Here is an 18,483-nt window from a genome sequence, read left to right on the forward strand (position 1 = left end):
GATACCATGTTGAATTTAGTGATCAGATTTACAAGAATGAACAGAAAAATGATAATGCACAATAATAGGAAACAACACACATAACTAGAAGTGTACACAACACAAGTCTACCCTGGGAAAACATCCCTCTTGGAGGAAAAACCCAGCATTAAGTGTCCCTGATTTGATTGATGTAAATCCAGTAACAATTACAGCATTATCCTGCCTTAGGGAATAAATATAAAGACTTAGCTGATAAATAATGGTGAACTTGTTGTCTAAATCAGAACTCGGCAAGTATATGATGATGCTTCAGTCTAAACCAAATTGCAATCCCTTCACTAATAGTTGCGGGCCTTCTAAGATATTTGTTGACCTTTAATGGTGATGCATTGACCTTCCAAGATGGTTCGCTGACCTTCAGAGGTGGTTTGCTTGCCTTCAATGAAGATTCGCTAACCTCCAGAATGAGTGGGCAGATCTTGCATTATTTAGGAGCAGAGACAGCAGCATAGACTTTGCCTTAATCTTCAATTGGAAATTTGCATTACTTGCAGAGCTAACTTCACATTATTGATGATAAAACTGAGTGATAAATGCATACAAATGAATCTCTATTTATATGTGGCATGGAGACCAATTCAAGTCGGCTTTACCTTAAGTTTTGGTGCCAAGACTTAATTACAATTATAAGGCTTACACATTACCTTATGTCCTGCCCTATTTCTGCATCCTAATAATGATTAAGTTATATTGCAAGGGGAGCGCACCTATTTAGGACCACATGTTACATGAAGGGGTGTGTCCCTATGTTTGGTGAGCTTAATGCATTTGGGCTCAGCCCTATAAGGATTCGAATGTTTCCTTAAGGCAATCTGAATCCATTTGTTTTCCTAACCTAGTTACAAAATCAACACACACACACACACACACACACACACACACACACATATGTATATGTATATATTAATATATAAGTTTATTTTAAATGTTTTGGACATTATATTATTTTAGTATTTTAAATACTGTGGAAATTAATTCTGAAATGACATATATATTTTGGTAATATAATTATAAGTATATTGTATATATACAATATATATATATAGGTATTCATATATATATATATATATAATTAATTTATAGTTTTGATGTTTTCAGCAAAAGCTAGTAAATTTAGAGATTTTATATTTATGCTTGGGGACATTAGGAGATTAATTTTTATGTGCTTGATTTAAACCTTATTGGACAAATGACAAAATTGATTTATTTGTATTAATATAGTTGTATTTTCTTATTTTTTGAAAAATCTTTAATTGCAAGTTATTTATGCATTTGGTTGTTTTAAGGAAAGATTGCATGTATTAGGATCTTGTGTAAATGGTGTTGCAGTCAAGCTTAATTATATTCCAATTCTGGTTGAGTTGCCATTGTGTCCTATGTTATTATATCTCCTTGGTCAAGTGTTGTTGTATAACCTTATTGTTGTGGGCCATTGTGTGTTTTGTCCAAATGGTCAATCTTGGGTTAGTGATTGTGTATCTTTCACCTATGGTTTGTCAGGATTAGTTATGGTTGTTTGTTTTGCCATAGAGTTCTTGTAGAGAGAGACATTTCCTGTTAGTGTCCTATGAGAGAGAGTGGCTTTCGAGCAGGGGTCATGCCCAAAGTGGATGATAGGATAACCCATCGAAAGTCAGTTAAAAAGTGATAACCTAATAATTGATTAGGGGGTGGGTAGAATAAATATTAATTAAGATAATGTACCTCATACATAGGTGTAATGCTTGTATAGGGATCATAATGTTACGAGAAGGCTTGGAATGGAAAACTTACCACCTTGTCTTCACGAAAGGATTGGTAGGGTCCGCATGAGACTTAGTTGGAGCCGAAAGCTGGGAGAGGTTACCAGGACAAAGAGTCGGGACCTAGGAGGCCTACCATGGTAACCATCAAGCTATGCGATGAAACTCTCTCCTTAGAGTCACTAGTGTTTTGTGAGTTGAGTCACATGGATGTTTGTGAAGTCTTGTAGTTCTTTTGTACTTGTCTTACTTTGCTTACATGAGGGTTTTCTACTATCTCCTGGCACGGTGGGGTGGTTCCATTTTGGGATCACATGGTCGGGTGGTAGTGCCACTTCCCATCGGATGTTCTGGATTGGAGCTTCAGGCGAGGAAAGGCTTCACTGGTGTATCTTGATTTGTGGTTCATGTACCAGCTCATGTTTGTGGTCATTGTTCAGTTGAGACCTTGTGGTCATTGTATCAGACTTTTATGTAACCTTGATATTGTAACTTTGTAATCTATGGTATTATTGGAAGCCATGTATTTATGGATATTGTAATATTATGTCAGTGGAATGTATGTTAATTCAGTTGCTTTGATCTTATGTATAAATGATTTATGGATAAATTCAATGCATTAGAATACTTGAATTTCTTCATTATAGAATTTAGATGTATGTGTAGCTTTGAACTTAAGTATTTACTTTATCTAATTAAATGGACAATTGGATTAACCATGGTGTTAATATAATCTACGATTAATCTTCATTGGTAAACCTTAGGAAATCATGTGTTAGTCTTCTGTTGTGTTAATAGATGTGCAATGGTTATAATTAATGCACTTGTTCTTTTTTAAAAAAAAATTTATTTCACCCTTTAGTTGCCTAGTTGTGTTGTTTTCCTTTAGGGTTCCTGGCGGGGCATTACATTTGGTATCAGAGCCCAAGTTTCAACACTGGGTACTTTGGGTTTGTAGTGTGCCTTTCGGTTGACCATCTTGCTTAGGTCATAATGTTTGTATCTCTCTTGTCTTATCCTTTTTGATCAGGTTAAGGGAGCCAAGGTATTCTCTAAGATTGACTTGAAGTCTGGATACCATCAGTTGCGCATTCAAGATGTAGACATTCATAAGACAGCATTTCGTACTCGTTATGGTCACTATGAGTTCACAGTGGTACCATTTGGGTTGACGAACGCGCCTTCAGTTTTCATGATCTTAATGAATGGATTTTTCTGTACCTACCTTGATCGTTTCGTCAGTGTATTCTTGGATGACATTCTGATTTATTCTAGATCTATGGAGGAGCACGAGGGTCACTTACATCGGGTATTGCTGTGCTTGAGGGAGAATCAACTTTATGCCAATTTGGCGAAGTGTGACTTCTTCCAAACTGAGGTGAACTATCTTGGTCATGTGGTTTCGGGAGAAGGTATATCCATGGATCCTTCAAAGATCCAAGCCATTGTTGATTGGCCGGCTCTAACCAACATTTCAAAAGTTAGGAGTTTTATGGGTTTAGCCAGATATTACCGTGGCTTTATTGAAGGCTTTTCCTAGATAGGACACCCGATTACTTCTCTTCAGAGAAAAGGGAAGAAGTTTGTTTAGTCAGAACAGTGTGAAGCAGCTTTTAGGACCTTAAAGGAACTCCTTGTCAGTGCTCCGATTTTGGCAGTTCCTGATCCATCTACAGATTTTATGGTATGCACCGATGCCTCTTTGGAAGGTATAGGTGTAGTGCTTATGCAGGATGGATGTGTGGTTGCTTATGAGTCTCGCAAACTCAAGAACCATGAGTCAAACTATCCAGTTCATGATTTAGAGTTAGCAGTTATAGTTCAAGCTTTGGTTAGATGGCGGCATTTCCTGCTAGGGCGTCGGTTTGAGCTGCATAGTGATCACCGCAGTCTGCAGTATATATTCATGCAGTCGAACTTGAATGCTTGATAGCGGAGATGGATGGAATTCTTCTGCGAGTATTATTTTGAGGTTCGTTATATTCAAGGGAAAGAGAATGTATTGGCAGATGCTTTGAGTCATAGGCGGCATGAAGTTTTAGCATTGTCACTTGGAGTAGACTTGAGAGAGAGGATTCTTGGAGTTCTTCCTCAGGATACTTGGTATCAAGATGTTAGAACGATGATAGAGTCTGGAAGGCCTTTAGAGGGTAGATTTTCTGGATATAACCTTGAGGCAGATGGACTTCTTCGTCACCAGGGACAGATCTATGTACCTCCTTTGGAGGGTCTTTGTGTTTTGATCGTGACTGAAGCCCATCGTGCACCTTATTCAGCACATCTAGGTGTCAAGAAGATGCACACATATCTTAGACAGATTTATCATTGGGCTGGTATGAAATGAGACATTGCTGATTTTGTGTCGAAGTGTTTAGAATGTCAGCGAGTGAAGATAGAGCATCAGCACCCGGCAGGGCTTTTACAGCCTAATTTGGTACTAGATTGGAAATGGGATATCATTTACATGGATTTCATTGTTGGATTGCATGTCTCTTCGCGTTGTCATGATGCTATCATGGTCATAGTTGACAGATTGACTAAGGTTGCTCATTTTATTCCTATTTGAGCTTCCTATACGGCAGCAGTGGTGGCATGAGTCTTCTTGGAAGATGTAGTGAGATTGCATGGGATTCCGAGGTGGATCATATCTGATAGAGATCATGTCTTTACCTCAGCATTGTGGACCTCACTTCAGCATGCTTTGGGGACTCAGTTGAACTTTAGTTCATCTTATCACCCAGAGATAGATGGTCAGATAGAGCGAGTGAATTAGGTGTTAGAGGACATGCTTTGCATGTATGTGATGGACCAGCAGTCACGTTGGGAGGACTATATCTATCTAGTGGAGTTTTCTTATAATAATGGATATCATAGCTCCATAGGTATGTCCCCTTTTTAGGCATTGTATGGTCATCCTTGCCGCACTCCTTTGAGTTGGGATCAGCTAGAGGACAGGGTGCTTATAGGACCAGATATTCTTTGGGAGATGGAGCAGCAAGTAGAGCGGATTCGTGAGCATTTGGTAGCTGCACAGGATAAGCAGAAGAAGTATGCAGATGCTCATAGGGTAGATCATCATTTTTCTATTGGCGACCGTGTGTTCTTGAGAGTGTGTCTGTGGAAGAGTCTGATCCGTAATGGAAAGGGTTCTAAGTTGGCACCTCAATTTGCTGGACCTTTTGAAATCCTTGAGAGGATAGGACATGTTGCCTACTGTCTAGCCTTGCCACCGAGTCTATCCCGCATCCATGATGTCTTTCATGTTTCAGTTCTTTGACCTTATCATCCTAATGTGACAGATGTTCTTGATTGGAACTCTTTGCAGGTCGAGGACAGGCAACTTTCCATGGAGCACATGCACATTCTTTAGCGTCGGGATTTGATCCTCAGGGGTCACACCGTCGACCAGGTTAGGGTCCTATGGGACCCAAATGATGAGACCTCAACGACTTGGGAGGATGCAGCGAAGATGAAAGAGATGTATTCTTATTTGTTTTAGGCTTCCAGGAGTAAGCCTAGTTTTGGGGGGGAGAATGTAGTACGCCTACTCATTTGAACTCATTAGACTCATATTTTATTATTTTTTGTTTTCAATGGATACATTACCATGATGTGTTATTCAGACTTCTATGAAATTATTTCATGCTTTATCTGGATATGAGATGCATAATTTATTTGCAGTATTTGAGTACTTGTGATTTATGGCATTTTATGGATTATTGCTATGTACTGACACTTTACTTTATCTATGCAATGTGGAATTATATGTTGTGTTTGAAAGTGTATTGGATGCAAGGGGATGATTTTCCTTCACTCATTTCGGTTAGACAGGAAACGTCATGTTTCTCCTTCATCGGTGTGTATGTCATGCTTTCTATATTGTATATATGCATGTGTAGTTCGGTGATGCAGGATATTGCAGGTACAAGTACCGGGTAGGTACGGGGTATCGTCTCTACCTGGCTTCACAAGTCTGAGCGTGCCTTATCTTTTCCGATGGAAGTGGAGGAGATAGTAGTTGTCCCTATTTTACTCATTTACACTCGTGTGAGTGTCATCAGTTGGTCGTCCAGTCAGTTAGTTCGGCCTTCATATTTTGTCGTTTGATATTTTTATGAGTATTTGCTTGAGATTTGTTCAGTTTGTGTGTTTTAGTGGATTTGATTAATTAATTAAGTTTATGGAGTTATCTCATAGTTTATTTATGTATGCATTGAGATTATAAATTTAATTAATTAAAAGAAGTTATTAAATTAAGTTGCAAGCTGCATGATATTAGAAATATATTTTATTTAAATTTTAGTGAAAAATAAATTAGATGAATTGCATTTATTGTTTCCTAGGATTTTAAATTAATTAATTAATAAAAGAATTAATTAGAAATTAAAGTATTGCTTTAATTTATTTATTTAGAAAATTAATTAATTTGCAAGAGAAAGGAATAAAATTAATTAATTTGCATGAGAAAAGAAAAGAATGAATAATGATTTTTAATTATTGCATGTTAACTTATCCCTTTGTTAGAAAATTGGAAAAGAAAATAAAATTGCTTTTATTACTAAATTTAGGTTTTTTGGAAAAAGATATTCAACCTAGAATTTTAGTTTAAAAAGAGGAATAGGTCATTATTTTAGGACACAAAGGAAACAGGTCAAGAATTTAGGTGAAGAAATTTATTGGAAGCTTGTTGAAAAGATTAGGGCTCTTCCACAGATTTCTTCTAGGAAAGCTATACCAGGTTGGGTGGCTTCTTTTGATTGTTGTTTTAAGAAAAAATTTGTATTTCTTCTATCTTTTGAATGATGTGTGTGTTAAGTTGATTGTCATATCCTATCTGATTAATTTTGTTTTTAGCTAAAGTCCATACCTGAAGTTAATTTCTAGTTTAATGGAAAGAAGTTATTTTTGAGTGTTGTGGATTAAATTTTGGGAGAAAATGGGTTTTACCAGATAAAATATTCCTTTGGTTTGGTATTGGATTTGATACTTTGCTATGGTTGTTCTTGGTATATTGGTACATCTCTGTATTTTTAGTAGTATATCAAGTTTATGAGAAAATTTGTATTAATTAATTGGTATTAATTAGATTTCCTGGAAATATATTTTATTGGAAAATAAAATTTAATATTTGTTTGGGTTATTGAAATTTTAATATTTTAGATTATTTAAACGTAATTTTATTGAATTTAAAATATATATATAATAATAATAATAATAATAAAAATGTTGGTAGCAACTACCGACGGTAGTACAGCTATCGAACGGTAGCAGAACTACCGGCGGTAGTATGCTACCAACGGTAGCAATGGCTATCGTAAGGTAGCAGGTTACCTACTGTAGTACCTGCTACCGTGCGGTAGCAGTGCTTCCGTAAGTTAGCATGTACTACCGGCTGTAGTACCTGCTACCGTACGGTAGCAGGGGGGTTTGATTTTTATTGTTCCCTAAACCAATTTCGTGCAAACCGAAAAAAAAAAGTACTTTCGAATTTCCCTACCAGAGGTATTAAATTTGGTTTTTAATTTAAATTATTATATATATATATATACATATATATGTATATACATATATACATATATACATATGTATACATATATATGTATATATGTATATACATATATATGTATATATGTGTATATATACATATACATATATACATGTATGTATGAATATATATGTATATATATACATATATATACATATACATATATACATGTATGTATGTATGTATATGTATATATATGTATATATATACATACATACATGTATATATGTATATGTATATATATGTATATATATACATATACATACATACATACATGTATATATGTATATGTATATATACACATATATACATATATATACACATCTATACATATATATACACATATATACATACATATACACATATATACATATATATATATATGTATATGTATATATGTGTATATATACATATATATATGTATGTATATGTATATGTATATATTAATATATAAGTTTATTTTAAATGTTTTGGACATTATATTATTTTAGTATTTTACATACTGTGGAAATTAATTCTGAGATGACAGATATATTTTGGTAATATAATTATGTATATTGTATATATAGGTATTCATATAATTATATTTTATATATATAATTAATTTATAGTTTGGATGTTTTCAGAAAAAGCTAGTAAATTTAGAGATTTTATATTTATGCTTGGAGACATTAGGAGATTAATTTTTATGTGCTTGATTTAAACCTTATTGGACAAATGACAAAATTGATTTATTTGTATTAATATAGTTGTATTTTCTTATTTTCTGGAAAATCTTTAATTGCAAGTTATTTATGCATTTGGTTTTTTTAAGGAAAGATTGTCTGTATTAGGATCTTGTGTAAATGGTGTTGCAATCAAGCTTAATTTTGTTGCAATTCTGGTTGAGTTGTCATTGTGTCCTATGTTATTATATCTCCTTGGTTAGGTGTTGTTGTATAACCTTATTGTTGTGGGCCATTGTGTGTTTTGTCCAAATGTTCAATCTTGGGTTAGTGATTGTGTATCCTTCACCTGTGGTTTGTCAGGATTAGTTATGGTTGTCTGTTTCGCCATAGAGTTCTCATAGAGAGAGACCTTTCATGTTAGTGTCCTATGAGAGAGAGTGGCTTTCGAGTGGGGGCCATGCTTGAATTGGATGACAGGATAACCCATCGAAAGTCAGTTAAAAAGTGATAACCTAATAATTGATTAAGGGGTGGGTAGAATAAATATTAATTAAGATAATGTACCTCGTGCATAGGTGTAGTGCTTATACAGGGATCATAATGTTACGAGAAGGCCTAGAATGGAAAACTTACCACCTTGTCTTCACGAAATGATTGGTAGGGTCCGCATGAGACTTAATTGGAGCCGGAAGCCGGGAGAGGTTACCAGGACAGAGAGTCAGGACCTAGGAGGCCTACCATGGTAACCATCAAGCTATGCAATGACACTCTCTCCTTAGAGTCACTAGTGTTTTGTGAGTTGAGTCACATGGATGTTTGCGGAGTCTTGTAGTTCTTTTGTACTTGTTTTACTTTGCTTTCTTGAGGGTTTTCTACTATCTCCTAGCATGGTGGGGTGGTTCCATTTCGGGATCACATGGTCGGGTGGTAGTGCCACTTCCCATCGGATGTTCTGGATTGGAGTTTTAGGCGAGGAAAGGCTTTGCTGGTGTATCTTGGTTCGTGGTTCATGTACTGGCTCATGTTTGTGGTCATTTTTCAATTGAGACCTTGTGGTCATTGTATCAGACTTTTATGTAACCTTGATATTGTAACTTTGTAATCCATGGTATTATTGGAAGCCATGTATTTATGGATATTGTAATATTATGTCAGTGGAATGTATGTTAATTCAGTTTCTTTGATCTTATGTATAAATGATTTATGGATAAATTGAGTGCATTAGGATACTTTAATTTCTTCATTGTAGAATTTAGATGTATGTGTAGCTAAGTATTTACTTTATCTAATTAAATGGACAATTGGATTAACCATGGTGTTAATATAATCTATGATTAATCTTCGTTGGTAACCCTTAGGAAATCATGTGTTAGTCTTCCGTTGTGTTAATAGACGTGAAATGGTTATAATTAATGCACTTGTTCTTTTAAAAATATATATATATTTCAGCCTTTAGTTGTCTAGTCGTGTTGTTTTCCTTTAGGGTTCCTGGCGGGGCATTACAATAACTAGCATCATTAGTACAATCTAACACAGCTATAGAGTTGTAAGTAACCATCTAAGCATCAATCGTATGTCTAAATAAGTCTATCAATGCTTAAATCAAAATGCAAGTCTGGGAGGGGCACTACACTAACAACTTCATCAGTGTCACCTAATCCTTCTATGTCATCATATGATACTAAAGGCATTGGATCATCCTTTTTCTACATCTTTGGTGGAGGTGGACTGGGTGAATATTCTAAAACAAAAATGGCATCTAGAGAATTAGCAATTACAACCACTTTGGGCTTTCTCACAAACAATTTGGTCTTTTTAGGTGAGGGGTCTTCTCCAACTAACTTTCCATATAATCTCTCAAAATTATTTATATACAATTGAATCCTTTTAAGGATATTTGGTTCTTCGGCATAAAATCCAAGGAAGATTGAGTCCCTCTTTCTTTTCTCCTTTTCCAATTCTTCAATATATTCCATTTCCTCTTTCTTGGGAAAATTTTATCAAGGTGACACAATTTCGGATAACATCCTCATCCAACAAGACTTCATGGGTGACCCCTAGGCTGGTTAACAGTTTTCTTTAACATGATTGATGCAATCCTAAGGGTCACACAATCTTTTCTTATCTAGTTTCAAAGAATAATTTGATTGCATGCAGCCCTGCAAGTCTTCAAGCACATTTGCCCCAATGGAGAATCTTGCACATTTAGTAACATGGGGCAAAAAGGCCCCCTTCTTTTGTCTCTACATGACCTCCTTCTCCATCCACATCATTTTCCACTTAAATTCCAAAAAAGCAATTCTATCAGAAAACAAATACTAGAAGTTGGTGAGGGGCCAATGGACATCCATACACTCTGATTAAACTGTGGTCTTCCATGTAGAACCAATCACAGAAGTTGTGTGTGCCCTTCTTCTAGCCTTTTAACAAATGGTCTTATCATTTCCATAATTTATGGTGACAACCTATCAACTTGGTGATTCAAAGAATCAAGAATTGAAACAGCAAAAATATCATCAAAAGTCTTGTAGTCACTATTTGCACATCTCTTATCCCATATGTAGCATCATAACTGCATTGGCATCTTGTTCCCCTTGCTATCTACAATGTCCAATTTCCATTTGTTTTCTAACACCTATTGATTTTGATATAATATCAAATAATATAACAATGAATAATGGTGAAAATCACAATATTCTTTCTTCTCTTTCAAAGCCATAAACTGCACATGGATCCTCCTCTCCAGCACCAAAGAAAAATCAAACTCCAAGTTTATCTCTAAATTTTGGATCCTCGTAGCCATATACATCATGGAAATTGGCATCTCATCTCTATCATCCTCACCCAATATCTAACACAAGGAAAATTAGGTCCTCTGTAAATATACTTGAAACTCATCCACAAGAAAAGGCTCATTCCACATAATCTCTATAGTCCGGTTGTTGAAACCCCTTTTGTGGTATAGTGGGAGCTCATCCTTTTTGTATGTTTTTCTCAACCTGTTATAATCTTGATCAAACTTTACCAGCTCAATTTTAGTAATGGTGTGCTTGTTTAACATAAAGTAGTCTACGATGGTTGGCCTGGTTACCACCAACATAGGGTTTCCACTAGGCATTCTCATTGTCCTAGTAACAGGGTGGTAATTTTCTACTAAGGCTTGAATCAATTCTACATCAATGAACACATTGGGCACAATGAGCTTGGCTAGGTCCAATATCCATGGGTTCGATACTAGAACCTTCCCATCCCTATTTTTATAAAAGTGCCAAAATAAATCTCCACCAGCTATGGGAATTATGGCATCTCTGCACCCTTGCATATTGTCCCTAAAAACCATCCTTGACTTAGTATCCTCAAATTGCGGTAAAGAATCTAATAGAGAATTTTGAAATGGTCTTTTCTTAGGGTTTTATGATTCTCCCTTTTGTTTAGAACTCTCTCCTTTTTAAGGAATTATTGTTTATATATTCCCTAGCTCAAATTCAGCTGGCTACTTCTCAATTTATTTTCAATTCATAGAGTTTTGATAAATTTTAGTACTTACTTGTTTAAGGTGCAAGTGATTATGTGTTTCCCTTCGTCATCACAAAGCTTTAGTCACTAATTTCCTCAAGTGCAGAATGAACTCTTCAAGTGGGAGTTCATAATTTAATTAAAGTTTGTGAATGTCATTTCAACATTTACTTCATGTGTGCCAATTTACCACCTTATAACTCCACCACCCTTCTTAAAAATTCAACCCTAATGTGTGTATGTCATCATCCACTTGCCTCTTTTGTTTCCCCTTTCACTTTTGTATTGCAATCCTTCCCCAGGAACTTATCTTGACCGTTGTGAGGTTGCGGTAATGGTTATTATGTTACCACAATGTCCCTTTATATTACTTTTGTATCCCCTATGCTACTACGGTATCACCTTTTCTATTCATTGCTCTACCACAACCTTGTTTTCCTTTGGCCACTAACACCATGCATTTCAATAGTAAATTATTTTTATTTATCTCTTCACCACAAAGCTTATTAGCATCAACATGTTACTCTTGTGGGAATGCGATAATATTTATGTCATTACATCCATCTACTACTACCTTGCAGTCCTCCCAAGGGTTATGAATTGGAACCTGCAGTAACATGGTAAGCATTATGTCATCTCTCCCTTTACCACCACACCACCACATGTTTAACATATCAAAGCAAATGACTTGCAAGATTCTGGTGTATTATGTTAACACATTTTCTGTTAACGTTATCCCACAGCCCTTTGACTATTTTGGGGTTTGATACTTGTGGTACTATGATGTGTTGTATTAACATATATTTCCTTATCGTTGTCACGCAGCCTCCTTGCCATCATGGAATATGGTACCTGCGAGAGTGCAGTAACTTGTGTTGGGAAATATTGGGCTAGTATAATGAGTTGGTGACGATCAAAAAGGGCAACTTATGAAGTTTATGGTGCACAAAAGAAGGAAACCTGGAACCTGAAATATTGTAAAAGGGTAATTCATAATTTGAAAAGTATAAAGGCAACAATATAGACTCAAAATTAATGATTTATTAAGAACTTTTTGAGATTTCTAATAGTTTCCATCAATGAAAAAGTTGGATATTTTTGTAAATGTGAAGATGTTTGATGTGTCAATATGATTTTCATTGATTGTCATTGTTGTCAACATACTGATTATATGTTTCAATGTTTCATTTTGCTTCGCATTTTTTGATATGATGAAGATATGTTCAAGATGTGTTGGTATGTCATTGGATATTGCTTTGAGATGTTATTCTTGTATTTTGGTGGTCCAGAAGTTGTGCTCTGGAATTTTATGCAGTGATGATGATGTTTTCTGGCAGATTTTACAGAGCCCCGCATTTCCAATTCTATTGATAAGATTTTAAATTTATGTTATTCATGCATTTATCTTTGTTATTCTAATTCAACACATGATGGTGTGCTCTAGAGTTGTGGCTGTTCAGATACGTCCATTATGGGTCTGGTTGATCTTGAATGCTCTATATTTTGCTTTGATCATTGTGGCATTTTGACAATGTGTTGATTTGATCAATAATGTATTGTGGTATGGTCCACTTCTTGTTCCTCTCCATCGCAAGAATGTTTAGTGAAGACCTATTTTGAATTATTTTTCATTATCTCTTTGGTCGACTTGGAAAATTTGATTCCGAAGATCTAAATAAATAAAAGATGTTTATAATAAAGAACATATAGAAGGAAGTTGATTAAAAAAAGGAATATTTATCCTTGATGCAAAGTGGTTGATTAGTATGGTTATGAGTTGATTTTGTTTGGTACCGATGGCAATGAGCCTAAGGTTTCTTCTGTCATTATAATTGTGTGGCATTTGTGCCTCAATGGTAGATTCTTTCTTCTTTTGGGCAATGAGCCCTCCTTTTTCTAGCGATTTTATTCAGGTAGTGATCTCACTTGTAGTGAGCATTCTAGTAGTGAGACACCTTTGTAAAAATAACCTTCATTGGTGTCACCCTAACAGGCGTTTTCATATTGAGAACTAACATTCTCTGTGATTTTTCCCTTCTTGGGTTTTCCACGTCATATCTAGTGTTTCATGTGTATGATCTCTCATGTTTATATTTTCTTATGGTTAAGTTATCTGTGTTTAATTTATCGGATTTGTTTTTGTGGGAAAAGTAAAATATTTTTAATTAACAACTTGTTCACTCCCCCTCTCAATTGTTTGGGATATTTAAAAAACTTTGTCTCATAACTCTTCGAGATTGAAGATTATCATTTTAGGTATTTAAAATATAGATTCCTTTATGTTGGGCACCACATTTTGAGATGTCATTTGAAGTATTTAGTAAAAATTTGATTCATGTATACAATTCAACCTATTCTTAAGGGTCATACTCTTGTACCTTTGGCATGTGGGGATTTGTGATTATTAAATCTATAAGTATTAGTGGCTATAATCACTTGTCTTGGGTGTTTATGCTTATTTTTTGGTGATATGTTGGAGAAAGAGAAAATTTCTAAGGATCTTAGTGACTAGGAGCTTCCATACAAGTCGCCCCTACCTAATAGTATTTTTTTTAAGCTGAAAATATTTTTTTAGCAATCTTATCGTGTACTTGAAGAAATTAACAAGTTTGATCATGACTCAAATTTGACTTATAATTATTTGTAAGTGTTTAATGAACTTATGAAATAAATATATAGTTATATACAACACTAATCTCTATGCATTGTTGCAAGTTTTCTCATGTTCTATGCCTTTGCATACACTAAATATAATCTGAAAGTGAAACAACAACGAAATCCTTTATTTGGTAATAATCTTGTAAGGAAAAGCATAATTCTTTTCAACAAAAAAAACTCAGTTAGGGGTGAGAAATTATAGTAGTGTCTGGGCACAGATCATCCTGTCATCCTATATTGAGAAATCACAATCATATTTATACTTTCTATGACTGAGAGGACATAAATATATTTTTATAGAGAACAAAGAAAGAATCATTTCTATCCCCCCACAAGTTCTAGAGAGAGACAGTTTCAAAAATATTAGGCATTCATTAAGAACCTCCTAAAGATAGTTAAAACCCAATAGAGGTATGACAGACATAGGCAAGGAGAGAGCTTGATCTTTGAGCCCAAATACTTGAATTGGAATGAAGTTTGGCACTATGATGGACATGATGTCTCGGTTATTGGGAAATATTGGACAATGTATGCCAAATAACACACAAGGAAATCATAGCATTTCATAGAGTAACTATAAAAACAATGCAGAAAGAAGCTTCACTAATAATCAAATTAACAGTCAAGGGCAACCTATAGCAGCAGGCTTAAGCAATTTTTCTAGGCCCTTTCAACCAACTTTCATATAGAAAGAGGCCTTAAAATTTGTTAGTGAGACTCCTCTACCATTGGTGGATGAGTTAAGGCATGCCTGCACTAAGTATGACACCCTTCCTGAGCCACTTAAGAATAATTTAACCTTCAATGAATTCATCGATCCGAAGAAGTGTAGAGGGAGAGTTGATCACAAAGGAACAACAGTTTTGAGGGATTTACAGTATGCTTTGGGTAAAGGTCAAACTTGATCATTTTTATGGTAGCAATACATATTCAGGTAGAGATTGGGTGCATGAGCTAGATAACTATTTGGTTTTTAAACCTATGGCTAAAGATGAGGCAATTAAATTTGCCACTTTGCATTTGGAGGAAGTTGCATACGAATGGTGGTATCATGGTCTCATTACCTTTAGTCATAGGTCAATCACCACCTATTATAATTTTACTACCAAACTCATTGAGATATTTGATAATAAGTACCTTGAGTCGTATTTTAGGGAGCTAGCATAGCTAAGGTAGTATGGTACAGTGGATGCATACATAGCAAATTTTTAGAGGTTGTCGGTCATGTTTTTAGGAATTACAAAAAATAGATTGGTCGTCGTGTTTAGTGAGGGACTAATGGAGATACTTAAGGGGTGGATTAAGGAATTTGATCCTCCAAACTTACTTGAAGCAATGAAGAAGCAAGGAGTATGGAGTGGGCTGCCCCTAAATCAAAAAATTTGTCCAAACCATTTTCACAGAAGAAGGACAAAACAAATCCACAAGAGACACTAATCAACAAAAAATTAGGTACTAGACTTGATGAAGATGCACTTAATGACTTGAGAAAGAAGAATTTACGCTTCTCTTATAGGGATCCTTTGAATTTAAGGCATATATATGTATCAAAGGAGATGGAAAACAAAATAGAATACTAATCAACAAAGGAATCTTCATTAAAAAAAATAGACCAAAAATCTAATTCAAATGAGAAAGAGGAGGAAGAACATAATAGGCTAAAAAGTATAAGGAAAAAGAATGATAGATTTCCCAACTTCACATTTTTCAAAAGAATGAATTCCTACACATCAAAGGAGTACTTAACAACTAGTGATTGGTTGCATTGATTGATATAGGTTCTACACATAATTTCATTGATGAGGAACTAGTAGCACGTAAGGTACTTTAGACACAAGAGATAGATGGATTTTTGTGATGGTTACAAATGGTTTCACAATCACTTGCACCAAGATTATTCCATAATTGATCATACAGTTGGGGAATCATGAAGTTAAATATTACTTCTATGTGGTGAGTATAGGAGATATAGATGCAATGTCATGAATTTAGTGGCTTCGATCACTTGGTGAGATACATAATTTTTAGACCATGGAGCTGAAATTCATATAAGAGGTGAAGAATGTGGTTTTGAGAGGTATATTTAATGGAGGAATATGAGTTATATCTTTTATATGTATGGAGAGTATATTTAGACATGATCAGGTTGAGTCGGCAATAGTGTGTTATTATACCTATAGTCATAGAGGAGATGAAGAGGTCATATTCAGATGACATTCAGGGTTTGATAGAATGTTCTCACTTAAAATTTGCTAATTAGAAAAAAAAAAAAAAATACAAACTCAACAATTTCAATAACATTAGAAAGCATATATTATTAACATCATCATAAGTTATAGCTTGTATTCTTGGACTGAAATTGGACCCTGTAACATTACAACAACTACATATAATTTTAAATATTTTTTAGATTCTATTTCAAACCTAAGAATGGACTCCCTGTGGAATACCACTCTGGATGCATAATACTCATAATTGCAACCAGATTATTATGCATCATAATCATCCATGCAACTTTACCTTGTTACTTGATCTCCACGCAACTTCCTACTCTGAGATTTTTCTACCCTTGCTTTGTTGTTAGACAAAAGAAAAGGGAATATCAACTATTACTCCTCTTTTCTCACTCCTTTAACAACACCCATGAAAATGGATATAATATCCAAGATATCTATAATTGGAGAGGATGCAGAATGCTCAAATTTGGTGAATTAAACTAGAAATCAACTAAACAATAAAATTTTGGATTACTAAGAAAGAAAGGATCTAGTAGGGGCTATGTCCTACTAGGGACATGAGCTCAAGTTTTTATCTAAGACCCCTTGCATTTATTTAATAAAAATGACTAAAATTTTAGGCATCCCTCTAGAAAGCATCCACTACCAATAATTACACAACACCTAAGTCATCCAAAGAGTTAACCGCCATTGGATCAGTTGGGAAAGTTGGCCTTAATGAAATTTATTTAATAATTTCATTTATGCATAAATTTATTTATTTATTAATTAATTTAATATATATTAATACTTATTAAAATATTAAACTAAAGTAAACAATGTTACAAGTCACAGCTACAAGTAAGGCTAGCTGGCCAGCCTTGCATTATGGTCATCACAGTCCTAGCTTATAATTATTTTTCCTCGAGCAATTTCAAACTAAGATGTTCAAAAATATCAACCCTTTCCCATGTTGCAACATCAAGGGGAAGTCCTTTCCACTTTACCAAATATTTAGGTATGGTGTTGTTCCTCAACCCCTTCTCCCTTACATCCAAGACCATTTTAGGTTCAAGAATCAATTTTCCCTCATACTCAAGTGGAGGTAATTCTGGTGAAGGAGTAACTTAATGATCACTGGCCTTTTTGAGGCATGAAACATCAAATGTACTATGAACTTATCTTTAAGCTAAAAGTTTCAACTCATACACAACTTCATCAATCCTCCTTACCACCTTCTAGGGTCCATAAAAATGTGGTTTTGGTTTTTCATCTCAATTCCCCTTGATAGAAGATTTTCTATAGGTCTACAACCTTAGAAAGACCATATCTCCCACCTCAAATTCTCTCGTAGTTTGATGCTTATCAACATAAAGATTCTGTTAATTTTGAGCCATCTATAAATATTCCTTGAGAGCTTTCAAAGTATCCTTACTTTGTTGTATCACATGATTTGCACTTGACACTTTACTATTACTCAAAATCAAATCCTTAAATGAAGTGGCATCATAATCATAGACTGCTTTAAAGGGGGTCATACTAATGGTGTTGGTATTTTGGATATGTTGATATGGTTTTGTCATTGATGTCAACACCTATTAACACTTATCAACTTTGGCACTTGGAGAATTGGCAATATTCATCGGCAAGCAAGTGACTTATGCACAATCACCGATATCTTGTTCACGGGTAGGATATATTGTTCACTGGCACTTGGAATGACATGGAAAACACTTGGTTATGTCGAAGACATCGTTTGGACACTTTGTCTTGGAGATTTGTTCATTGGTATATTCGTGTTTGCATATTTGTTGTTACCGGCAAATAGGTCCAGGATAAGCATCGGCAGGCTTATCCTTTCCAGATCAGCACGGCATGCTATGGAGATGATTTATTAATGTTGTAAATGCATTAAGACAACATGTTGAATCGGATATTGCATCGGTTATTGTTTTACTTGTAAATTATTTTATTGTAATATCTTTTGTAAAGCCGACCTATACATATCGGTCCTAGGCTTCGGTATATATGTAAGATCTTATTTGTAAGATCGATATGTGATTGGGAAAAGGATTGTAATAAGGTATATGCAAGAA

This window comes from Cryptomeria japonica, chromosome 11, assembly GCF_030272615.1.
Source record: "Cryptomeria japonica chromosome 11, Sugi_1.0, whole genome shotgun sequence".
In the NCBI taxonomy this organism is placed as follows: Eukaryota; Viridiplantae; Streptophyta; class Pinopsida; order Cupressales; family Cupressaceae; genus Cryptomeria; species Cryptomeria japonica.